The sequence below is a fragment of the Bos mutus genome, chromosome 17 (assembly GCF_027580195.1).
Source record: "Bos mutus isolate GX-2022 chromosome 17, NWIPB_WYAK_1.1, whole genome shotgun sequence".
Lineage (NCBI taxonomy): Eukaryota > Metazoa > Chordata > Mammalia > Artiodactyla > Bovidae > Bos > Bos mutus.
The window spans coordinates 39,804,184-39,830,697 of NC_091633.1; the positions used below are offsets into that span (position 1 = coordinate 39,804,184).

Sequence of the window (26,514 nt, forward strand, 5' to 3'; positions counted from 1 at the left end):
TTGGTAATAATGACTGTGTGTGTGTGTGTGTGTGTGTATGTGTGTGACTATTTCTGGACTCTTAATTCTGTTCCTCTTATCTATATATTTACTTTAACACCAATAAAAGATTATTTTGATTATTGATTGATTCATAATAAATCTTGATATTAGATAGTCTCAGTTCTCAAACTTTATCCTTTACTTTTAAACTGATTATACTCTTCTAGATTCTTTGCATATCTATATGAATTTTAGAATTACCTTACGATTCCTACACAAAGTGATTGGAGTTACATTACAAAATAAATAGAACAAATTGGTAAGAATCCGTATATTAACATAATTGCACTTCCCAGCCTGTGAAAATAGTTTATTTCTTCATTTATTTGATTATTCTCCCCTCTGTCCTTTAGTTTAAAATTGGAGAGGTGTCTGCTCTCATTCAAAACTTCTAATTTAAAATGCACATCTTTCTTTCTTTTTGGTCACTATAGGATCAGAGTTCTAAAGCTGGCTTTGTACTCATCCAGAGTTGAGAGTTAAAATATATTTTACCAGGGTACTGTGTTTAGGACATGAGATTGTGAAGACAATTATGTATGCATTGTTCACATATCACACATGGGAGGATGGAATTTGTTTGTATAAAAAGGAATCTTTCCTTAATTATCAAAATGTGTACTCATTTTGTAAGCCCATTTAAGGGAATATTTATGTACAAACTCACTCAATTTCACTTGACACATAGCAATTTGAAACCATATATGGCAAATGCAGTCACTGCAAAAGATGGCACTGTTTAGGAAAGATCACATACACACACACATACAATAATAGATAAAAAAAGGCAACTCTTAAAATTGGGCAGAGAAAAAGCCAACAAAATTTATAACTATCCCCTTTAAATAAAGGCTGGACAAAATGTATCAACAGAAAGACTTTTATTTGGGAAATCTTACTCTATATTTTATTGGGCATATCAACTTTGGGATCAGTGAAATACCAGTTAGTTATTGGATTTTAAAACCCAGTTAAAAAGACAAAAATCTTCATTCTTTACATATGCTATCTTCTCTATATTGTTTAGAACTTGAATACTCAAAGACTGAACACAGAGATAATAAATTTTGTATGTCTTTCATAGAGAAATATACTTATGCCTAGTTGGTCAAGAATAAGTAAAATATTAAGAATATTCTAACATACTTTATTATATTTTCTCTTCTAATATTAAAAATCTGCCTTCATTGAACAGTAGGAAATATCAGGCCATTTGAAACAGATGAGCACATGATCTCTATGGAGAAAGTTTACAACTTCAATAAAGATGTGTGTGCGTATGTGTGCACGCGCTCAATTGTGTCCAACTCTTCATGACCCCATGGACCAGACGGCCAGGCTCCTCTGTCCATGGGATATCCCAGCCAAGAATGCTGGAGTTGGTTGCCATTCCTCCTCCAGGGGATCTTTTCCACCCAGGGATCTATCAAACCTGCATTTTCTGTGGCTTCTGAATTGGCAGGCAGATTCTTTACGACTGGGCCACCTGGGAAGCCCAAGAACTTGGAATGAAAAGTGCAAAATGAAACATTCTGTCCTCATCACGAATCTCAGCAATTCAGTACCACTATACTAAATAAATACTATCAGTGATGAAGTATGTCCCTAATAAGTGAAAGCATTTCTCTTATTTCTTTTTCTAAAAATAGGCAGTCAAAACATAGTTGTAATTTCTCTATTCTACATTAATGATACATTTCAGGACAGTACATTTGCTTGGAATAAAACATTTTAAAATAAAATATATGTAATATATTATCTGAGAGCTTTAAAATGTTTTCCATATAGCTTTCTTTATAAGGTATATTGTATATTCCTTGAAGAGATTCCATTTTACTAAGGAAAATGTTTCAGTATAAAAGATACAAATACACAACTGAATATTTTCTTTGTTGTATAACAAATTGACTTTACAAAGCTATAAACTATTCTGAATTTAAGGGCTTTTGGAAATAATGACCTTCATTACAGTTTGTAAGGCATTCTGGGCAATATCATAAAAAAATGCGTCAGTAGTCGTTTCTTCCTTAAAATGGTCACAGAGATTCATAAAAGAATCTCTGTGGGACACTTCAAATTTGTAAGCATATATCTTCACTTTGAGATTTTATAGGAAATGCATAGTTTACTTTATTTATGGCTAGATTACAGTTACTACATAAAAGGATATCACTGCTTTGAAAAGTGTGCTTATGTAGAAATATAAAAGTACTTACCAGTTACTTATCAGGCTTAGCAAAAAGGTAGCCCCAAAATGTGTATAAGTTAAATTATTTGAATACACATATTAGCTGGTCCTTTCCACTGATCTCACCAACTCAACAGACATGAGTTTGAGCAAACTCTGGGAGATAGTGAAGGACAGGGAAGCCTGGCATGCTGTGTAGTCCATGAGATTGCAAAAAGTCGGGCATGACTTAGGGAGTGAACAACAGTCACTAATATTTTGCTCTTATATAACAGGTATTATGATTTCATATGTCCTTATTTCTTTTCATTAATAATAAATGAGCTTATGATGGAAGATAAAAATATATTTTCTAACACTAACAGCAATAAGAAATAGTAGACTCTTCTTAAATAGACTTTTAATTATCTATGAGTATAATCTTATTAAATAATATTGCAAGAAAAATCTTTTTCCTGCATATTAATATGATGACTTGAAAAATTGAACTATTTTTAACATCAATATTTTTATTGATTTAAGCATAATCACTCAGTTCAGTCACTCAGTCATGTCCTACTCTTTGCGACCCCATGGACTGCAACATGCCAGGCTTCCCTGTCCATCACCAACTCCCGGAGCTTGCTAAAACTCACGTCCATTGAATTGATGATGCCATCCAACCATCTCATCCTCTGTCATCACCTTCTCCTCCTACCTTCAATCTTTCCCAGCATCAGGGTGTTTTCCAGTGAGTCAGTTCTTCATATCAGATGGTCAAAATATTAGAGTTTCAGATTCAGCATCAGTCCTTCCAATGAATATTCAGGACTGATTTCCTTTAGGATGGACTGGTTGGATCTCTTTGCTGTCCAAGGGACCCTCAAGAGTCTTCTCCAACAGCACAGTTTAAACACATCAATTCTTTGGTGCTCAGCTTTCTTTTCCAACTCTCACATCCATACATGACTACTGGAAAAACCATGGCTTTGACTAGATGGACCTTTGTTGGCAAAGTAATGTCTCTGCTTTTTAATATGCTATCTAGGTTGGTCATAGCTTTTCTTCCAAGGAGCAAGCGTCTTTTAATTTCATGGCTGCAGTCACCATCTGCAGTGATTTTGGAGCCTCCCAAAAGAAACTCTCTCATTGTTTCCATTGTTTCCCCATCTATTTGCCATGAAGTGATGGGACCAGATGCCATGATCTTAGTTTCTGAATGTTGAGTTTTAACTTTTTCACTCTCCTCTTTCACTTTCATCAAGAGGCTTTTTAGTTCTTCACTTTCTGCCATAAAGGTAGTGTCATCTGCGTATCTGAGGTTATACATATTTCTCCCAGAAATCTTGATTCCACTTTGTGCTTCATCCAGCCAGGCATTTCATATGATGTACTGTTCATATAAGTTAAATAAGCAGAGTAACAATATACAGCCTTGATGTAGTCCTTTCCTACTCAATGCAAATATTATAAACTGAGAATATATCTCTTACATGACTTACTAGGGGAATTATAATAGTTTACAAGGTAGAAGGACCAAAGATGAATACCAAAATAATTTCTGAAATTGAAACATCATTAAGTCATGACTTTACATTAAGAAATCTCATTTTCTACACTTTTAATTGTTATGTCTCATTGAACTTATTACTCTCTGCCTTGTTGGCCTATCAATCAATTATATACTGTTACATATACATATGTATGTATATATGTTTATGTATAAAAATATAACATAGAAATATATATATATTATATATAATGGATATACAAATTTGCCTTTTAGGATGTAAAATCTTTATGGACAAATCTTGTCTGTATCTCCTCAGCTGCTAACACAGCAATTTTCACAAAGTAAAGTTTCAGCAAATTATTTTTTATCAGTGTTTAAATCAATATTTCATCTTACGTTTCAATTACTTAATAGTCAAATAAGTAATAATTATAACTAATAATTACTGGGTGGTTTCTATGTGGTTGATATTGTTCAATCTGTACTAATCCCTAAAGTGCCATAGAATAAAAATATTAATAAACAGTTTATATGAATTGTCAGTTTCTGATGATAATTTAACCTAAGTCAATTTCATTTTCATTTAGAAAATTTAGATTGATATTTTAGGACAATATTCCAAAGAATAAAATATGAATTTTAAAAAATGAAACAGGCTTGTTATTGAAAAGAATAAAAAATGGAAAATAATTAATATAAGCTTCTTCAGAGTTTGAACTAGCTTGGGAATAAAGTTAGCCAAGTTTAAGTAAATAGAAGTAAAATTGTGTCTATTATTGTGTTGCTTAAAGTCCACTAACTAGATAATCTCCTGGATTTTTATTATGGGACCAGTTCAGTATCACTGTAGGATAAATGAGGTATGTTATATTCACTTAGAATCACATGTCCTTTATCATTCCATTCTGCAAAACATGTTACTACCCGAAGACTGTATCTAATGTCTTACATTGTAGAAACTATTGCTTTCTTGAAGATATTTTTTTGTTTTTGAAAACAAGTCTGCAGATTAGAATTTTTCAGAAATTAATTTATATCATTTACATAATTTATTTTTAAAATTTTCATCTAAGTAAACATAGTATATAATGTATCCATGACTTTGCAGATTATCACAGTAATCTAGAATGATTTAATAGGAGCATCTTTTTCTTGATTTTGAGACCTAAATTATCCACATCAAATCCAATGAAAATTAATATCTCATTAGATTCTAATTGGCAAATTAATATCTCTTTTCAGTGCTTTATTTTGGAGCAGATGGGAGTGCCAAAGCAAAGGCTGAGGAAATCCTTTAAAACAAAAAATATGGTATGAAAACTTTGATACAGCCATTTAAGAATAAATAGAGAAAACTTCTCATGAGAAGGTCAGTGATATTTTCAATAAAGAAATTACTTTTCCTTTAAAAGTACAAATGGACAGGAATAAAGAAAAACCATACCTCTAATGCCATCCTTTTGAATGGCTGCAAGAGCTGCTTTTACTGAAACAGGCTACAGTGCCCTATGTATTCATTTCAAAGCTGTCATTTTTATTTTAAATATGATTATTTCCCTTTGTGGCCATAAATTAAGGGCAGCTACTATTAAATTTAATTACTTTCTGTAGCAGCATGCAGCTGGGGAATATTTTGCTCTCAGAAAGTATTATTACAAAGAGAGAACGCTTCTAAACGTAGATCACGCTCTCTTGTTCATCTTCATTCATAGACTCAGGATTGCAAAGTGGAGCCATACAATACAAAGAGAAATTTGGTTAAAGAAAATAAAGGCCAAATTACACACAATACCTTGATAGAACTGCTGTTAGTAAATCTGAGTATTTTCTTTGTGCAAATAGACTTTGTGCAACAAGCAACAGTGACTATCATTCCCTGTCTACTGAATTGGAAAACAAATAACAGGATCTGTCTCAGTAATAACTATCATCTAAAAAATGATTATGACTTTTGGCATATTATTTTTTCAGCATATAGTTTATAGAAGTCTCACAGGAATTAATCAAAATGACCATGAACAATATTCATAGTACTCCTGAAGTAATGAGGTCATTTTTGTATCTATATTATAAAAATGAGAAACCATGTTTATGATGCTTTGGAATGTATATTCATAGTGATACAGCTATATACAAAAATATAAACCAAACTGAGTGATTTTCTCAACAAATGAAACCATCATTCCTGATCTTGTTCATAAAGTTGTGTTGAGAGTGATAAAAGTTTATTAAGAATTTACTAACTTCACTTCTATTTGAAATTACCTATTTTTTTTTCTACCTCAGACCATATCAAAGAAAGACTCTTTCATATCAAGACAGTATATAGAAAGGTAAAGACAGAAATTATGGTTACAGTATTAAAATATATCTAAGCATGTTGTGTTATATATGTAAACATAAAATAGCATTTAAGTTATTTATTTTAGCATTTAATAGAAAATACTAAGTTGAACCTTTTAAGATATAGTCTAGATTGAACTGAGCAAAAGAATCTTGATGGACAGAGAGAGAATGAGTTTCAAAATAATGATAATAATAATAGTAACAATAATAATAATAGATTAAAAGACAAAACTATAGAGACAGAAGGAAATGACTACGCACTCCAGGATTCTTGCTTGAAGAATTCCATGGACAGAGAAACCTGGCAGGCTACAGCGCATGGGGTCACAAAGAGTTAGATGACAGCTACTACAACTTTCACTTTCATAGAGACAGATCTTTTCTTTCTTTTTTTTTAAATTTTATTTTATTTTTAAACTTTACAATATTGTATTAGTTTTGCCAAATATGGAAATGAATCCGCCACAGGTGTACCCGCATTCCCCATCCTGAACCCTCCTCCCTCCTCCCCCTCCCTATCCTCCCTCTGGGTCGTCCCAGTGCACCAGCCCCAAGCATCCAGTACCTTGCATCAAACCTGGACTGGCGACTCGTTTCATACATGATATTATACATGTTTCAATGCTATTCTCCCAAATCTCCCACCCTCCCTCTCCCACAGAGTCCATAAGACTGATCTATACATCAGTGTCTCTTTTGCAGTCTCGTACACAGGGTTATTATTTACCATCTTTCTAAATTCCATATATATGCGTTAGTATACTGTATTGGTGTTTTTCTTTCTGGCTTACTTCACTCTGTATAATAGGCTCCAGTTTCATCCATCTCATTAGAACTGATTCAAATGTATTCTTTTTAATGGCTGAGTAATACTCCATTGTGTATATGTACCACTGCTTTCTTATCCATTCATCTGCTGATGGGCATCTAGGTTGCTTCCATGTCCTGGCTATTATAAACAGTGCTGCAATGAACATTGGGGTACATGTGTCTCTTTCCCTTCTGGTTTCCTCAGTGTGTATGCCCAGCAGTGGGATTGCTGGATCATAAGGCAGTTCTATTTCCAGTTTTTTAAGGAATCTCCACACTGTTCTCCATAGTGGCTGTACTAGTTTGCATTCCCACCAACAGTGTAAGAGAGTTCCCTTTTCTCCACACCCTCTCCAGCATTTATTGCTTGTAGACTTTTGGATCGCAGCCATTCTGACTGGTGTGAAATGGTACCTCATAGTGGTTTTGATTTGCATTTCTCTGATAATGAGTGATGTTGAGCATCTTTTCATGTGTTTGTTAGCCATCTGTATGTCTTCTTTGGAGAAATGTCTATTTAGTTCTTTGGCCCATTTTTTGATTAGGTCATTTATTTTTCTGGAGTTGAGCTGTAGGAGTTGCTTGTATATTTTTGAGATTAGTTGTTTGTCTGTTGCTTCATTTGCTATTATTTTCTCCCATTCTGAAGGCTGTCTTTTCACCTTGCTAATAGTTTCCTTTGTTGTGCAGAAGCTTTTATGTTTAATTAGGTCCCATTTGTTTATTTTTGCTTTTATTTCCAATATTCTGGGAGGTGGGTCATAGAGGATCCTGCTGTGATGTATGTCGGAGAGTGTTTTGCCTATGTTCTCCTCTAGGAGTTTTATAGTTTCTGGTCTTACGTTTAGATCTTTAATCCATTTTGAGTTTATTTTTGTGTATGGTGTTAGAAAGTGTTCTAGTTTCATTCTTTTACAAGTGGTTGACCAGTTTTCCCAGCACCACTTGTTAAAGAGATTGTCTTTAATCCATTGTATATTCTTGCCTCCTTTGTCAAAGATAAGGTGTCCATAGGTGTGTGGATTTATCTCTGGGCTTTCTATTTTGTTCCATTGATCTATATTTCTGTCTTTGTGCCAGTACCATACTGTCTTGATAACTGTGGCTTTGTAATAGAGCCTGAAGTCAGGTAGGTTGATTCCTCCAGTTCCATTCTTCTTTCTCAAGATCGCTTTGGCTATTCGAGGTTTTTTGTATTTCCATACAAATTGTGAAATTATTTGTTCTAGCTCTGTGAAGAATACCGTTGGTAGCTTGATAGGGATTGCATTGAATGTATAAATTGCTTTGGGTAGTATACTCATTTTCACTATATTTATTCTTCCAATCCATGAGCATGGTATATTTCTCCATCTATTAGTGTCCTCTTTGATTTCTTTCACCAGTGTTTTATAGTTTTCTATATATAGGTCTTTAGTTTCTTTAGGTAGATATATTCCTAAGTATTTTATTCTTTCTGTTGCAATGGTGAATGGAATTGTTTCCTTAATTTCTCTTTCAGTTTTCTCATTATTAGTGTATAGGAATGCAAGGGATTTTTGTGTGTTGATTTTATATCCTGCAACTTTACTATAGTCATTGATTAGTTCTAGTAATTTTCTGGTGGAGTCTTTAGGGTTTTCTATGTAAAGGATCATGTCATCTGCAAACAGTGAGAGTTTTACTTCTTCTTTTCCGATTTGGATTCCTTTTATTTCTTTTTCTGCTCTGATTGCTGTGGCCAAAACTTCCAAAACTATGTTGAATAGTAATGGTGAAAGTGGGCACCCTTGTCTTACTCCTGACTTTAGAGGAAATGCTTTCAATTTTTCACCATTGAGGATAATGTTTGCTGTGGGTTTGTCATATATAGCTTTTATTATGTTGAGGTATGTTCCTTCTATTCCTGCTTTCTGGAGAGTTCTTATCATAAATGGATGTTGTATTTTGTCAAAGGCTTTCTCTGCATCTATTGAGATAATCATATGGTTTTTGGTTTTCAATTTGTTAATGTGGTGTATAACATTGATTGATTTGCGGATATTGAAGAATCCTTGCATCCCTGGGATAAAGCCCTCTTGGTCATGGTGTATGATCTTTTTAATGTGTTGTTGGATTCTGATTGCTAGAATTTTGTTAAGGATTTTTGCATCTATGTTCATCAGTGATATTGGCCTGTAGTTTTTCTTTTTGTGGGATCTTTGTCAGGTTTTGGTATTAGGGTGATGGTGGCCTCATAGAATGAGTTTGGAAGTTTACCTTCCTCTGCAATTTTCTGGAAGAGTTTGAGCAGGATAGGTGTTAGCTCTTCTCTAAATTTTTGGTAGAATTCAGCTGTGAAGCCGTCTGGGCCTGGGCTTTTGTTTGCTGGAAGATTTTTGATTACAGTTTCAATTTCCGTGCTTGTGATGGGTCTGTTAAGATTTTCTATTTCTTCCTGGTCCAGTTTTGGAAAGTTGTACTTTTCTAAGAATTTGTCCATTTCTTCCACGTTGTCCATTTTATTGGCATATAATTGTTGATAGTAGTCTCTTATGATCCTTTGTATTTCTCTGTTGTCTGTTGTGATCTCTTTTTTTTTTAATAGTAAAGTAAAGAAAATAGAGAAGATATTGAGAGGAAGGAACAAAGTTTTGTGCTTCTCTTCTAAGAAAGTAATGGACAGCTCTGCATATGGATCAGTTTCCAAGTAATCCAGAAAGTGAACCATGGCTGAGAGCAAAGAGGCTCTGGAAAGCCTCACATCAGTCAGCAGACAAGCTGAGGAGACTATAGAACCTATGGAAAACCTCCAGAATCAGCACAAAAATGCTCTCATCAAAGCCCCTCGCTGCCTAGATGAGCCTGGAGTCTCCTCACTCTCACACTATAGTGGAGATGAAATATTTTTGAATAACTGATACCGGCTAACCCAATGGACCAGTTCCTTGTAATACTATTTTTAATTTGTTTTTAAAATTTAGTTAGGTAGCTCAATTAGAAATCAAGATACACAAGTGTTGCCTTCAAAACTGTCACACTGGTAGGTTATGTAGAGTGTTTAAAACTTCGCTGTCACTTATGAAAACAGTTGGAGAGCTGTTTGCTAATTTTCAAAAGAAAATAATTTCTTTTGAAATTATTTTCCAGGTCACTTTGAAGCTGCATTCTCACTGCCCTACTTCCAAAACAAATTGGAGAAGATAGATTTGTAGCACACTTCCTAGTAAAGGCAGAAATATCTTCAAAATTCATTTAAGCTACCTCTTGGAAGGAGCTTCTGTTCAAATGCTTTCACAATCAAAGTTTTGTCTATCTCCAAAAAACGTCCATTCAATTTTATGTGTAAGAGTTTTAACAGTCTAATCACATCCCCCACACTTTAGATACCAAGGACTTTGGGATATTTCCAGAACTCAAATTCATCTTAAAAGGATGGCTCTTTGCCACTACTTAGTAATGTCTGGTGAATTCACTTCTCCCCCGCAAAAGTAGATAATAGTTTTTCAATATACTCACAAGATCATATAGGGAAAATATCTCTTATCGATAAACCCAAAATATTTTTACACCTCTGTTTAATTATACAGTTCTCTACACAAATATGGATATTCAAATTGTGAGTTACCAGAAAGAAAATTAATATTGCTATTTTATATACAAATAGATAGTTTCAAATATTATTAGATGTTAGAAGTTAATAAATTGTCATAAAGTACAGTACAGTGTAAAGATATTTCTGAGTATTTCACCTACTTTAATGAAAACAATTCTAGTAACAACATAATTTTGAGGTAAAAATAGAAAAAATATTTTCATATCAATCTGATACATCATTGTTGAATTTTTTATATTCCCTACTAGTGCTTGTCTATATACATAAATAATTTTTATAGTGGCCTTTATCATTTAGATGTAACATAAATTATATTTTAACAAATACATTATTAACATTTTAAATCTAAGAACATGTGCAAGACACTTTAAAACAATACCTGTAATTAAGTGTGAATGAATCTAAGGTATCTCAAAGGCTTTAATTTCTGTAACATTAGCACCAACACCTTAAAGTAATTTAGAATTATCATCATAGCTAAACAAATTAACAAGAACAAGAGCTTTTGAGAGGTGTAACAATTATTCATAGCATTTTCTCTTTACTGATTCAATTACCTAATACCTGTATTTTTTTCTGTACAACTGCATTCTAACCAATATTTCTCACTAACAGTTCTTTGGAATTTTTTTTTTCCAGATTGTTAATGACTATGTGTTCTAGTTTTCCTGCCCGCTTCCCCCCGCCCCCGCCCCACTCACTGGATTTTTATAGTCCTTTAAATACTTCTTTTATTTTTATAGTCAAATAGCAAATTAGTAGATATCTTTCTAATTTTTTTGTTTTATCTTTTCTTTGTCTGTCTCTGCTTTGATCATCAAAGAACAAAGCAACAACAACAACAAAAAGCACCACAACACAGCAAAATCACCCATCTATTTGGCAGGGCAGAGAGAAGAGCGGGAACGTGGTGAATTATGATCTAGTGATGCACAGGTGCTGTTTATCCTGGATCAGTAATCTCATGGTTCAGTGGTAATTCCACAGGGATCAATGAACAAGGATGAAAGAAAACAAAACCACAGTATTCTTGTCATGAGACCATTTTATAAGCAACGTTTGAAAAACCTTGCTACTTTTAACTGCTCTTTGCTGTTCATAAACTGTAAAAGGATCCGTGTAATTTGTTATTATAAAATTGTCTCCAGCATTACAGGGAGATTTTTATCAAATTTTTATCAAATCAATAAAGATTTCCAAACAAGTGTCTATAAAATATGTTACAGAGAAGTAGCTGAAACAAGGTCACTTTGTATGCATATATGTATACACGTAGAGATCAGGAGACCACGGTTCAATTCCTGGATTGGGAATATCCCCTGGAGAAGGGATGGGCTACCCACTCCAGTATTGTTTGGCTTCCCTAGTGGCTCAAATGGTAAAGTATCCACCTGCAGCATGGGAGATGTGGGTTCAATCCCTGGGTCGAGAAGATCCCTTGGAGGAGGGCATGGCAACCCACTTCAGTATTCCTGCCTGGAGAATTCCCATGGACAGAGGAGCCTAGCAGGCTACAATCTGTAGGATGAAAAAGAGACAGACATGACTGAACAATTAAGCATAGCACGGCACAGAGATGCATATCTCATTCCAGAAAGACTTAAGAGGGTTCATAAAATTACATGAAATGAAACTGGGTAAAGATGGATTCAAAGTACAAAAATGCATGAAAACATTTAAACAGAAAATAAAAATAAAAAAGGAAATTAGAGTTAAGGACTGAGGATGGTATAAAAGTCATATTTATAAATATATACATGACAGAGAAGTATTTTTCACTTCACCAAAGCTGATTTTAACCCCTTTTGTGTATTGCTATTCTTTTAGCTAATTTACAGTGGTGTAAAAAGTGAAGAACTAAAGAACCTCTTGATGAAAGTCAAAGAGAAGAGTGAAAAAGCTGGCTTAAAACTCAACATTCAAAAAACTAAGATCATAGCATCCAGTCCCATCACTTCATGGCAAATAGATGGGGAAATGATGAAAACAGCAAGAGACTTTATTTTGGGGGGCTCCAAAATCACTGAAGATGGTGACTGCAGCCATGAAATTAAAAGATGCTTGCTCCTTGGAAGAAAAGCTATGACCAACCTCAATTCAGTTCAGTCACTAAGTCATGTCTGACTTTTTGTGACCTCATGGATGGCAGCACACTAGGCTTCCCGATCCATCACCATCTCCCGGACTTTACCCAAACTCATGTCCATTGAATTGGTGATCCCATCCAACCATCTCATCCTCTGTCGTCCCCTTCTCCTGCCTTCAATCTTTCCCAGTATCAGGGTCTTTTCAAATGAGTCAGCACTTTGCATCAGGTGGCCAAAGTATTGGAGTTTCAAGCATCAGTCCTTCCAAAGAACACTCAAGACTGATCTCCTTTAGGATGGACTGACTGGATCTCCTTGCAGTCAAAGAGACTCTCAAGAGTCTTCTCCAACACCATAATTCAACAGCATCAATTCTTTGGTGCTCAGCTTTCTTCATAGTCCAACTCTCACATCCATACATGACTACTGGAAAACCCATAGCCTTGGCTATATGGACTTTTGTTGGCAAAGTAATATCTCTGCTGTCTAGGTTGGTCATAACTTTCCAAGGAGTAAGCATCTTTTAATCATCTGCAGTGATTTTGGAGCCCCCAAAAATGAAGTCTGACACTGTTTTCACCGTTTCCCCATCTGTTTGCCATGAAATGATGGGACTGGATGTCATGATCTTAGTTTTCTGAATGTTGAGCTTTAAGCCAACTTTTTGACTCTTTCACTTTCATCAAGAGGTTCTTTAGTTCTTCTTCGCTTTCTGTCATAAGGGTGGTGTCATCTGCATATCTGAGGTTATTGATAACTCTCCCAGCAATCTTAATTCCAGCTTGTGCTTCCTGGGCTGGAGGAAGCATAGTTAGTTAAACTCTGCATAGAAGTTAAATAAGCACAGTGACAATATACAGCCTTTATGTACTCCTTTTCCTATTTGGAACCAGTCTATTGTTCCATGTCCAGTTCTAACTGTTGCTTCCTGCCTTGCACACAGATTTCTCAAGAGGCAGGTCAGGTCTGGTATTCCCATTTCTTTCAGAATTTTCCACAGTTGACTGTGATCCACACAGTCAAAGGCTTTGGCATAGTCAATAAAGCAGAAATAGATGTTTTTTTTGAACTCTCTTGCTTCTTCAGTGACCCAACAGATGTTGGCAATTTGATCTCTGGTTCCTTTGCCTTTTCTAAAATCAGCTTGAACATCTGGAAGTTCATGATTCATGTATTGTTGAAGCCTGGCTTGGAGAATTTTGAGCATTACTTTACTAGCATGTGAGATGAGTGCAATTGTGCAGTAGTTGGAGCGTTCTTTGGCATTGCCTTTCTTAGGGATTGGAATGAAAACTGACCAATATGATAGCATATTAAAAAGCACAGACATTACTTTGCCAACAATGGTCCATCTAGTCAAAGCTGTGGTTTCTCCAGTAGTCATGTATGGATTTGAGAGTTGGACCTTAAAGAAAGCTGAATGCCAAAGAATTGATGCTTTTGAACTGTGGTGCTGGAGAAGACTCTTGAGAGTCTCTTGGACTGCAAGGAGATTCAACCAGTTCATCCTAAAGGAAATCAGTCCTGAATTGGAAGGACTGATGTTGATGCTGAAACCCCAACACTTTGGCCACCTGATGCAAAGAACTGACTCATTGGAAAAGACCCTGATGCTGGGAAAGATTGAAGGTGGGAGGAAAAGGAGATTATAGAGGATGAGATGGTTGGATGGCATCACTGACTCAATGGGCATGAGTTTGAGTAAGCTTTGTGAGTTGGTGATGGACAGATAAGCCTAGTGTGTTGCAGTCAATGGGGTCACAAAGAGTCCAATATGACTGAACGACTGAACTGAACTGATCATAAAGAATGTTTACTTTCCAGTAAATGTGTAACAAGTTTATACTATTCTCTGACAAAAATCTTCCTTCATTGCTTTATGGCTTTTTAATATGAAATGAGAAAGTAATATTCAGAGCCCTTGCAGTCATTTTGTGGCCAAGAACAGCAGAGTTCAGTCTCATGCTTTGAAATCATAAAACTGTCAGAAAAATATCAATAATAATGTACCACAGCCCTGTTATGGGAGAAAAGCCATCTCTGCTTTTGAAAGTCATAACTGATCTAGTTTTTTGTTTCTTGTTGCTGATCACTTATTAATTTAAATAAACTCTATTATGACTTGAGTGTGGCTGCATATTTGTCTTTAAGTATTTAACATTCAACATGACCAGCTATAATATACATTGTTTTAAAAACATTAATATTTTTCAGGGTTCTCATTAATGAACATAATGAGCAAAATCTTTTTAAGCACAACAGCACTAAGGAGAAATCCAAGTACATTTTTGAGAATTTTGATTCTTGATAGAATCAGGTGAAAGGAATGGGTTTACAAGATTATTAGTTAGAGACTGTAAAGGAAAGCATAACTTACTACTTTCTCCACCATCACCTAAGAGAGTCATCATTCTTGCATGAAAGCCTTTAAAACACAAGAGTCATCAATCCATGATTCATGACTCATGGTGGCAGAGTTAATTGTTGTATCACAGTTGGAAGGGGAGACACAATTTTGGCATAAATATCAAACACTGGCTCTACACAAAAACTCATACCATACAAGAAAGCAAAGAATTCATTTTCTTTTCTCTTTATTTTCACTGTCTGTGCTCTAGAAATTCAGAGAAGTGTATCTGAAAGAGGAACCTCTCATACATCATTTCTGTACCGTGACTGCAGACAGAGCAGACAACGAGATTAACCATTTTGTTTACAAGTATGCAGTCTGCATAAATTGTAGTAATCAAAAAGAAGTGATTCGTCAAAAAAACAAAAGTGTGTTTATGTAAATGATACTTCTTTTAATTAATATCTGAATGCCAATGGGAGATAAGTGGAAGTTCCATTCCTAGAAGGTTTGATATGGTACTGATACAGAAAAAAAATGAAGATACAGAACGTATTTGTAGATCTTTCCTTAGATCATCAATTCCCTCTTGAGGAACAAATAGTTGTAATATTGGCTGAAGAATTAGCCTGTGTGGATCACAATAAACTGTGGAAAATTCTGAAAGAGATGAGAATACCAGACCACTTGACCTGCCTCTTGAGAAACCTATACGCAGGTCAGGAAGCAACAGTTAGAACTGGACATGGAACAACAGACTGGTCCCAAATAGGAAAAGGAGTACCTCAAGGCTGTATATTGTCACCCTGCTTATTTAACTTATATGCAGAGTACATCATGAGAAAGGCTGGGCTGGAAGAAGCACAAGCTGGAATCAAGATTGCTGGGAGAAATGTCAATAACCTCAGATATGCAGATGACACCACCCTTATGGCAGAAAGTGAAGAGGAACTCAAAAGCCTCTTGATGAAAATGAAAGTGGAGAGTGAAAAATTTGGCTTAAAACTCAACATTCATAAGATGAAGATCATGACATCTGGTCCCATCACTTCATGGGAAATAGATGGGGAAACAGTGGAAACAGTGTCAGACTTTATTTTTTGGGGCTCCAAAATCACTGCAGATGGTGACTGCAGCCATGAAATTAAAAGATGCTTACTCATTGGAAGGAAAGTTATGACCAATCTAGATAGCATATTCAAAAGCAGAGACATTACTTTGCCAACAAAGGTCCATCTAGTCAAGGCTATGGTTTTTCCAGTGGTCATGGAAGGATGTGAGAGTTGGACTGTGAAGAAAATTAAATTGATGCTTTTGAACTGTGGTGTTGGAGAAGACTCTTGAGAGTCCCTTGGACTGCAAGGAGATCCAACCAGTCCATTCTGAAGGAGATCAGCCCTGGGATTTCTTTGGAAGGACTGATGCTAAAGCTGAAACTCCAGTACTTTGGCCACCTCATGCGAAGAGTTGACTCATTGGAAAAGACTCTGATGCTGGGAGGATTGGGGGCAGGAGGAGAAGGGGACGACAGAGGATGAGATGGCTGGATGGCATCACTGACTTGATGGATGTGAGTCTGAGTGAACTCCGTGAGTTGGTGATGGACAGGGAGGCCTGGCGTGCTGTGATTCATGGCGTGGCAAAGAGTTGGACACGACTGAGCAACTCAACTGAACTGAACTGAAGGAAATCTTGTGAAAGAAGTAGTGCATAAAATATAATTGTCCTTTAAGTTATGCCTTTAATTAACAATTGGAAAAATCAAGAGACCATTGAAGATTCTGGGATGTTAAAACTAGAGGGGATCAAATAAACCATCTAGTGCACCTTCAATGTATTTTAGACGATGAAGGATATGCTCACATAAAACTTATATAGCTGACGTTAGAAAATAAATTATGGTGGTTTAAATTAACTATCTTCATATACAGGCATATGTACACCTTCAAGACTAGAAAGGATGTTTTTATCAGTCAACAAAGTTGAATGTTTTCTAAAACACAGTATAATTGTATTTATATAATTTAATTTGAATTAGCTTGTTAACATCAACAAAAAATTAATCAACATTTTTAATTTTGTCAACAGTTGGGAAAAGCCAAAGCTAACTGATACTATTTTGAGACTGCTGTTGCTTTCTTCCTTTTAAGGAACTCTCCTTGACAAAATTTACTTGATATTGAATGCACTATTTCTAAGGCAATTAACTTCTTACATCTGTGATGCTTTAAATAAAAATTAAAAGATCACTAGATGGACTGTTACTTGTAAAAAGGAACTAACTCTAAACAAAGATATGAGCTGCCAGACAAGAATTAAGAGTCAATGATATATACAGCATTAAGAGAAGTGTGGGATAAGTTTGAATAGTTTCTTTACAAGTATAAAATTACTTAAGAATTTGATATTCCTCCTTTACTCCAAGATGCTTTCTTTGAAGAGCAGAGATTTAGAGTTTATTTTCCTTTGTTGTTGCTTGTTTGTTTCTGTACTACTCTTTCCACTGTTTACTTATTGATTTGTGAACTCAGTTAAGTACAAATAACTAGACTTTCTTCCCTCGCATTTTCCTTATAAACTCAGTGTAAAAGTTCTTCCCACACCTCTAAGCATATTATAACTGGCTCTTGAATCAGTTCCAAACACTAATTCTGTACCTATTATATATCTTTAGTGTCTAGGACTCTGTTTTCCCCCCATTTTCTAATAAATATCTTGGCTGTATAAGTACATATAAGAATGTATTTATACATTTTATACCAACAAGAAAAAGTCACAATCCCTCAATCTAATTCCTCTCTCTGTTTTACATCTTTATACTTTTCCCACTTCAGTCTTACTCAATTGATTCAGGTCTTGCCTATTTAGCCAAACAAACCTTTTATTAAATTTGTTTCCTACCTAAATAATATATATATATATATATATATAGTTTCCTTTAACTTTCATGCCAACTTGTTTTAGTCTTCAACAAGAAAAAAAATGTTTTTAAAGAAAGAGCCACCCTTTTATTTCCCCATTTCCTATTCTTTGTTTCAAAGAACTAAATAAAATGTCTCTGCTTGAAATTAACACAGTTTTGGCTTTGTCTGTCTTGTCTGTGACTTCTTGAAATGTTAATTACATCCCCTTTATCACTCAATGGTTTTCTATCATTTATTTTATTGTTTTCCAACTTCTCTAACTCTTATCTATCTCTTCAACATCTTATTGAATACTTATTCAGTTCCTTCTCATTCTAGACATAGAACTTATAACCTTAACAACTTTCTCATTCTGCCATTCAGTGTAGATTTCCCCCAAATCCTATTCTTAGCTCTTTTCCTTTTCTTCTTTACCATGCTGTTTTTAAATTTCCTATTTCCTTCTATGCCTTCAAAATAGCATCTCCATGAGAATTATTTCTGCATTCTTACAGAGAACCTCAGCTAGATACCATACGTTTTCCTTAGGCATTTTATGGTGCACTTTATATTCACCTGTCTGGAATTGAACCTCTAATCAATGATTCTGCTCTATCACATAGCATACAGCAGCTCCAGAGATAAAGCTGAGCTCTGCACACAAGCATACCTGGGCATACCACCTTTGCCACTAGTGAGTGGTAGAACGTTGGGCAAGATTCTTATGTATGGGATATTGGATGTTTTTACCTTTCCTAAGACTTATTTTCCCCAGTAATATGATGGGTGTACGAGCAGTACTAGTTCAAGTTTGTCTTAAAGACTAAAAGAAGGAGAGTTCAGAAAGGTAGAAAATGAATCAGGAAGTGCAGAGGAATAAAAGCAAATTGAGCAGAATGTCTCAAGATATGGGTGGTTCACAAAGACGAAAGTGAGATGAGGACCGTGGAAAAGCAATTACATCTGACAGATGAGTTGGCAAACTTTAAAAGTTAGTTCTTCTTTTATCTGTATTTGGTAGGAGTGTGTCTGCCATTTGCAAGAAGTCTTTATTTTGGCTCATATCCCAGCCACGTATTTTATTCATCTTTCTTAATACAGTAATTCAAAGATGAAAACAAAAGAGGAAAGTAGTTCACTCTCATAATGTCCCCAGGTTTGCATGTATATACCAAAGTCATTATTTCATGTAGAAAAGCAAGGCAATACTTCAGATTCAGAGATGTATTTGTACATATATATATATATATATATATATATATATATTTGTAATATACAGTATTATATTGTATATTTTAACAATGTGATTGTGATTGTATATTTTAACCCAGTTTGTTTATATTTCTTATTCCTCTGAAACTGGAAATTATTTTGACTAAAAGTTTAGAAAATGAAAACAAATTAATTTAGTGAATTGATATGCTCTAAAGACCAGCATTTTCTTGGGAAATATTCTTAGACTATTATAATTGAATGAGAACAAAAAGAGTCACATTGTTCTATACAGATATGAATTATTTATGAAGTTAAAAATTCTATCAGATACATAAAGTTCTGATGGAAATCATTCCGTAATTCAACTCTTTCTCTGTAAATCTTTGATATCTATAAGTGCACATACCATATATATACAGTATAAAATGATATACAGTATATGGCATATATCAGTTGTGTCTGACTGTTTGCAACCCCATGGACTATACAGTCCATGGAATTCTCCAGGCAAGAATACAGAAGTGAGTAGCTGTTCCCTTCTCCAGGGGATCTGCTAAGCACAGGGATTGAAACCAGGTCTCCCACATAGAAGGGGGATTCTTACCAGCTGAGCCAACAGGGAAGCTCAATATATTTAGACAATTCCATTAAACATAAACATAATATATATAAAGTTGCTTTCAACTTCTAGCAACCTATCAGATCAGATCAGTCGCTCAGTCGTGTCCGACTCTTTGCGACCCCATGAATCGCAGCACGCCAGGCCTCTCTGTCCATCACCAACTCAAGGAGTTCACTCAGACTCATGTCCATCGAGTCAGTGATGCCATCCAGCCATCTCATCCTCTGTCGTCCCCTTCTCCTCCTGCCCCCAATCCCTCCCAGCATCAGAGTCTTTTCCAATGAGTCAACTCTTCGCATGAGGTGGCCAAAGTACTGGAGTTTCAGCTTTAGCATCATTCCTTCCAAAGAAATCCCAGGGCTGATCTCCTTCAAAATGGACTGAGCGGATCTCCTTGCAGTCCAACGGACTCTCAAGAGTCTTCTCCAACACTGCAGTTCAAAAGCATCAATTCTTCAGTGCTCAGCCTTCTTCACAGTCCAACTCTCACATCCATACATGACCACTGGGAAAACCATAGCCTTGAGTAGATGAACCTTTGTTGGCAAAGTAATGTCTCTGCTTTTGAATACGCTATCTAGGTTGGTCATAACTTTCCTTCCAATGAGTAAGCGTCTTTTAATTTCACGGCTGCAGTCACCATCTGCAGTGATTTTGGAGCCCAAAAAAATAAAGTCTGACACTGTTTCCACTGTTTCCCCATCTATTTGCCATGACATGATGGAACCGGATACCATGATCTTCGTTTTCTGAATGTTGAGCTTTAAGCCAACTTTTTAGCTCTCCTCTTTCACTTTCATCACAAGGCTTTTTAGTTTCTCTTTACTTACTGCCACAAGGGTGGTGTCATCTGCGTATCTGAGGTTATTGATATTTCTCCTGGCAAACTTGATTCCAAATTGTGTGTCTTCCAGCCCAGCATTTCTCATGATGTATTCTGCATATAAGTTAAAGTATGACTGAAATCAAATCTCTTATGATTATACAGTGGAAGGGACAAATAGATGAAAGGGGTTAGATCTGACAGACATAGTGCCTGAAGAACTATGGATGGAGGTTGTTGACATTGTACAAAAGTCAGTGATCAAGACCATCCCCAAGAAAAAGAAATGCAAAAAGTAAAAATGATTGTCTGAGGAAGCCTTACAAATAGCTGAGAAAAGAAGAGAAGTGAAAGACAAAGGAGAAAAGGAAAGATACCCATTTGAATGCAGAGTTCCAAAGGATAGCAAGGAGAGATAAGAAAGCCTTCCTCAGTGATCAGTGCAAAGAAATAGAGGAAAATAATGGAGTGGGAAAGCTTAGAGATCTCGTCAAGAAAATTAGAGATACCAAGGGAACATTTCATGCAAAGATGGGCTCAATAAAGGACAGGAATGGCATGGACCTAACAGAAGCAGAAGATATTAGGAAGAGGTGGCAAGAATACAAAGAAGTATACAAAAAAGATCATGACCCAGATAACCACGATGGTGTGATCACTCACCTAGAGCCAGACATCCTGGGATGCAAAGTCAAGTGGGCCTTATGAAGTATCACTATGAAAAAAACTAGTGAAAGTGATGGAATTCTAGTTGAGCTATTTCAAATCCTAAAAGACAATGCTATGAAAGTGCTGCACTCAATATGCCAGCAAGTTTGAAAAACTCAGTAGTTGTCACAGGACTGGAAAAAGTCAGTTTTCATTCCAATCCCGAAGAAAGGCAATGCCAAAGAATGTTCAAACTACCACACAATTGTACTCATCTCACACATTAGCAAAGTAATGCTCAAAATTCTTCAAGCCAGGCTTCAACAGTACATGAATCAGGAACTTGCAGATGGTCAAGCTAGATTTAGAAAAGGCAAAAGAACCAGAGATCAAATTGCCAACATCTGCTGGATCATCAGAAAAGCAAGCGAGTTCCAGAAAAATATCTATTTTTGCTTTATTGACTATGCCAAAGTTTTTGACTGTATGGACAACAAAAAACTGTGAAAAATTCTTAAAGAGATGGGAATACCAGACCACCTGACATTCCTCCTGAGAAATCTGTATGCAGGTCAAGAAGTAACAATTAGAACTGGAAATGGAACAACAGACTGGTTCTAAATAGGAAAAGGAGTACGTCAAGGCTGTATATTGTCACCCTGCTTATTTAATTTATATGCAGAGTACATCATGAGAAATGCTGGGCTGGATGAAGCATAAGCTGGAATCAAGATTCCTGGGAGAAATATCAATAACCTCAGATATGCAGATGACACCACTCTTACGGCAGAAAGTGAAGAAGAACTAAAAAGCCTCTTGATGAAAGTGAAGTTCAGTTCAATTCAGTTCATTTGCTCAGTCGTGTCTGACTCTCGAGACCCCATGAATCACAGCACGCCAGGCCTCCCTGTCCATCACCAACTCCCGGAGTTCACTCAGACTCATGTCCATTGAGTCAGTGATGCCATCCAGCCATCTCATCCTCTGTCGTCCCCTTCTCCTCCTGCCCCCAATCCCTCCCAGCATCAGAGTCTTTTCCAATAAGTCAACTCTTCGCATGAGGTAGCCAAAGTACTGGAGTTCCAGCTTCAGCATCATTTCCTCCAAAGAAATCCCAGGGCTAATCTCCTTCAGAATGGACTGGTTGGATCTCTTTGCAGTCCAAGGGACTCTCAAGAGTCTTCTCCAACACCACAGTTCAAAACCATCAATTCTTCGGTGCTCAGCCTTCTTCACAGTCCAACTCTCACATCCATACATGACCACAGGAAAAACCATAGCCTTGACTAGAAGAACCTTTGTTGGCAAAGTAATGTCTCTGCTTTTGAATATGCTATCTAGGTTGGTCATAACTTTCCTTCCAATGAGTAAGCTTCTTTTAATTTCATGGCTGCAGTCACCATCTGCAGTGATTAAAGAGGAGAGTGAAAAAGTTGGCTTAAAGCTCAACATTTAGAAAACTAAGATCATGGCATCCAGTCTCATCACGTCATGGCAAACAGATGGGGAAACAATGGAAACAGTGAGAGACTTTATTTTGGGGGGGCTTCAAAATCACTGCAGATGGTGACTGCAGCCATGAAATTAAAAGACGCTTGCTCCTTGGAAGAAAAGCTATGACCAAACTAGACAGTACATTAAAAAGCAGAGATATTACTTTGCCACCAATGGTCCATCTAGTAAAAGCCATGGTTTTTCCAGTAATCATGTATGGATGTGAGAGCTGGACCATAAAGAAAGCTGAGAGCCAAAGAATTGATGCTTTTGAACTGTGGTGTTGGAGAAGACTCTTGAGAGACCTTTGGACTGCAAGGAAATCAACCAATCTATCCTAAAGGAAATCAGTCCTGAATATTCATTGGAAGGACTGATGCTGAAGCTGAAACTCCAATACTTTGGCCACCTGATTGGAAGAGCTGACTCATTGGAAAAGACCCTGATACTGGGAAAGATTGAAGGCAGGAGGAGAAAGGGAAAACAGAGGATGAGATGGCATCACTGTCTCAATGGATATGAGTTTGAGTAAACTCCGGGAGTTGGTGATGGACATGGAAGCCTGGTGTGCTGCAGTCCACAGGGTCACAAATAGTCAGACAGGACTGAGTGACTGAACTGAACTGAACTGAATGTAGAATGGCTTAGTACCCAAAGGGTATCTATTGTACTGACTCATAAATTTAGCAACTTAGCGTTGTTATTAAGGATCTGGTTTTTAGACTTTGTCTTTAGGATAAAAACTTTAACCTCTTTTGGGGGTCCTTCATGGCTGCACAATGCCTCAAAGATCGATAACCATGGCCAAATTCTTCCTCAATGCTATCCAAAGACAGGGTGCAGGGAGAGAAATTTCTGGTAGTTCTCTTGAAGACAAAACGAGCTACTTTCTAAACATATTATCACTTCAATGGAAACATTTGCCTCTTCCTTGATTGAATTAATTACTGTGGGAGAAGGATGAACTTTGTGAATGACTTAAACCAATCTGTGTCCACCTTTCATGTTGAAGTGAGGTCATGCACTGTACACATTGAGAATGGGAATATTGGCAATATTTGGCAAAAAAAGGAAACACTTTGGAGTGAGATAGGCGCCCGGTGGGCTTCCTCAGTGTCTCAGTGGTATAGAATCTGCCTACCAAGTAGGAGACCCAGGTTCAGTCCTTGGGTCAGTAAGATCCCCTGAAGGAGGAAATGGAAATCGACTACAGTATTCTTGCCTGGAAAATCCCCATGGACAGAGGAGCCCAGAGGGCTACAGTGCACAGAGTCACAAAGAATTGGACATGACAGTGACTGAGCAGAGCACAGCATGCAGGAGGTATCTAACAAGCATAGAAGAAATGAATAGGTTTGAGTGAAAATTTTCCCCAAAGATGTACTTCTGTTAAATCCTTAGTCTCCCCTTTACTGTGCTTGCTTCTCTCCTATAGAATGGCTATATAGCTTAGCGGTTAAAAGCTGATCTGAAACCCTGGTGTGAGTTCAAAGCCTGGATCCATTGCTTACTAGCCACTTGACCTTGGGCAAATTATTTCACTGTGCTTTAGCTTCTTCAACTTATATTGTATATAATAATAGTAGCTACCCACTATCATTACTATGCAGCCTTTATGAGTTAATTTGTATAAATTATTTAAAGTAGTGCTGACTGTATAATTATTATTAAATTAAACCTAGTTGCCTTAGGAGCTGGATTTTGACATGTGGTGTATATATATATATATGTGTGTGTGTGTGTGTGTGTGTGTATTTATCTTCCCTGGTAGCTTAGCTGGTAAAGAATCTGCCTGTGATTCAGGAGACCCCGTTTCAATTCCTCAGTTGGGAAGATCCTCTGGAGAAGGGATAAGCTACTTGCTCTAGTATTCTTGGGCTTCCCTGGTGGCTCAGATGATAAAGAATTCAGCTGCAATGCAGGAGACCTGGGTTTGATCCCTAAGTTGGGAAAATCCCCTGGAGAAAGGACTAGCTACCCACTCCAGTATTCTGTCTTGGAGAATTCCCTAGACAGAGGAACCTGGCAGGCTATACAGTCCATGAGGTCACAAAGAGTTGGACACAACTGAGTGACTTTCACATACATGCATGCATATATATGTATGCATATATAATACAGATTATGGAATATAAACTAACCTTCAAAGCATCTTTCAAGCAAAAATCTTGCTTTTTTCCTATCATCATTTTGTTTAAGTTTTTGTCTTTGTTTTAGTACCTTGACCCATCTAAACTATATTATATTGATATAAGATTATGAGTTCTTGATCACCCATCTTCCATTTCCAGCATCACTCAGGAATTAAACTCTGTTGACCTTTGTATGACTCCTAGCATAACTGACATAATCTTGGTCTGTTTAGTTCCTCCTGTCCCTCCACTGACCCTACCTAGTGCTGTGGTGTTGGTGGTGGTTTAGTCACTAAGTCATGTCCGACTCTTTGCAACCCCATGGACTGTAGTCTGCCAGGCTCCTCTGTCCATGGGATTCTCCAGGCAAGAATACTGGAGTGGGCAGCCATTTCCTTCTCCACCTAGGGCTACTGTGTGGTAAATCTCTTCTCTGTCATCATGGGCTTTGTAGTTTTGTTTAATGATCGTTAGGTCCAGTTAGTTGGCCTCTATGCTCTGTTAGTCTCCAAACAATGATGAAGGCCTTCCCTGACGTATTCCCAGCGCCTGTGGAACAAGTTACCCATTCATAAATCTTGACTTAGGAATGCACTTCCTGTTTCCAAGCACATACCTTAGGTTAACCGTAAAATTGTCCCAATGGCTCCTCAATGGTGAGGAGTAGAGCTGTGAATGCTTCCAAATTGCTGTCCACTGGACCTTGCCTTCTGATAAGTTACCCTATAATAAACAGATTCATTGACTATATGGACCTGCCTGCCTCATCAGTTGGTCTCAAGATTTCTTCTCAGTTGGGCGGACACTTTTCTTTTCCTCTGTCCTCCAATAAGCCAGTATTCAAGGTCTTTTGGAAAACCTCCATCTTCATATGTTCAAGTTAGACTGGCTGTCGGTCCCCAGAGTCACACATTTTCTGGACTCTAGGTCATTCTTATATTTTTTTCCTGTTTTTTGTATGTCTCTTTTCCCATCTTTATCCTTTTTCTAGATCTACCTTAAATAACACCTGCTCTGTAAAAGATTTCCAATTTCTGACAACCAGATGTATATTAGAAGTTATTTTAACAGATCTTCAGTGACAGAACTTAATTACTAATACTCTCCATGTGTGTATGTGTGCTAAGTAGCTTCAGTCATGTCCGATTCTTTGCAACCCTGTGGACTGTACTCTGCCAGGCTTCTCGGTCCATGGGATTCTCTAGACAAGAATAATGGAGTGGGTTGACATTTCTGTCTCCAGGGGATCTTCCTGACCCAGGGACTGAACCATTATTTCTTATTTCTCCTGTACTGACAGGTGGGTTCTTTACCACTAGTGCCACCTGGGAAGCCCACTAATACACTCCATTCTCTCTCAAACATTCAACTACAGCCCGTACAGCATCCAAGCCGGAAGTTTGCAGAGCTAGAGTATGTGTTTACTGAGTTCATTGTCTTTGTGCCCCAAAATACAGCAACTCCATTTGTCACAGTAATTATGACATTTAAATTTCTTTTTAGTTGATTAAATTTACAGGTAAAAATAAAGAACATTATATCTGAAAAAGCTAAATTGAGTTTTTGAAATACTAAAGTAAATAACTGAAAACACTGCTATTGAGTTTGATGTCGAGGATGGAAGGAATTTAAAAACCCTGGAAAACAGAACAAAATCGAGAGGTGTTTTGCACTCGTTATTTCACTGGTATTTTAAAAATTATTATAGGAAATAGTGATAAAAATTCTAGCTAGTGGCTTATGACTACTGTTTATACAAGGAACACCTTATTAAAGAGAAATAGGACA

General features: G+C 36.5%; 1 long non-coding RNA gene across 1 annotated transcript in view; it reads right to left on the reverse strand.

Moving 5' to 3' along the window:
- Positions 1–10,698: 10,698 nt before the first annotated feature.
- Positions 10,699–26,514, reverse strand: part of LOC138991494 (uncharacterized) — a 237,689-nt gene continuing 221,873 nt past the window's right edge. The window contains exon 4 of the long non-coding RNA XR_011467462.1: positions 10,699–11,970. This is a non-coding gene — a long non-coding RNA (uncharacterized lncRNA). The remainder of the gene's footprint in view (positions 11,971–26,514) is intronic.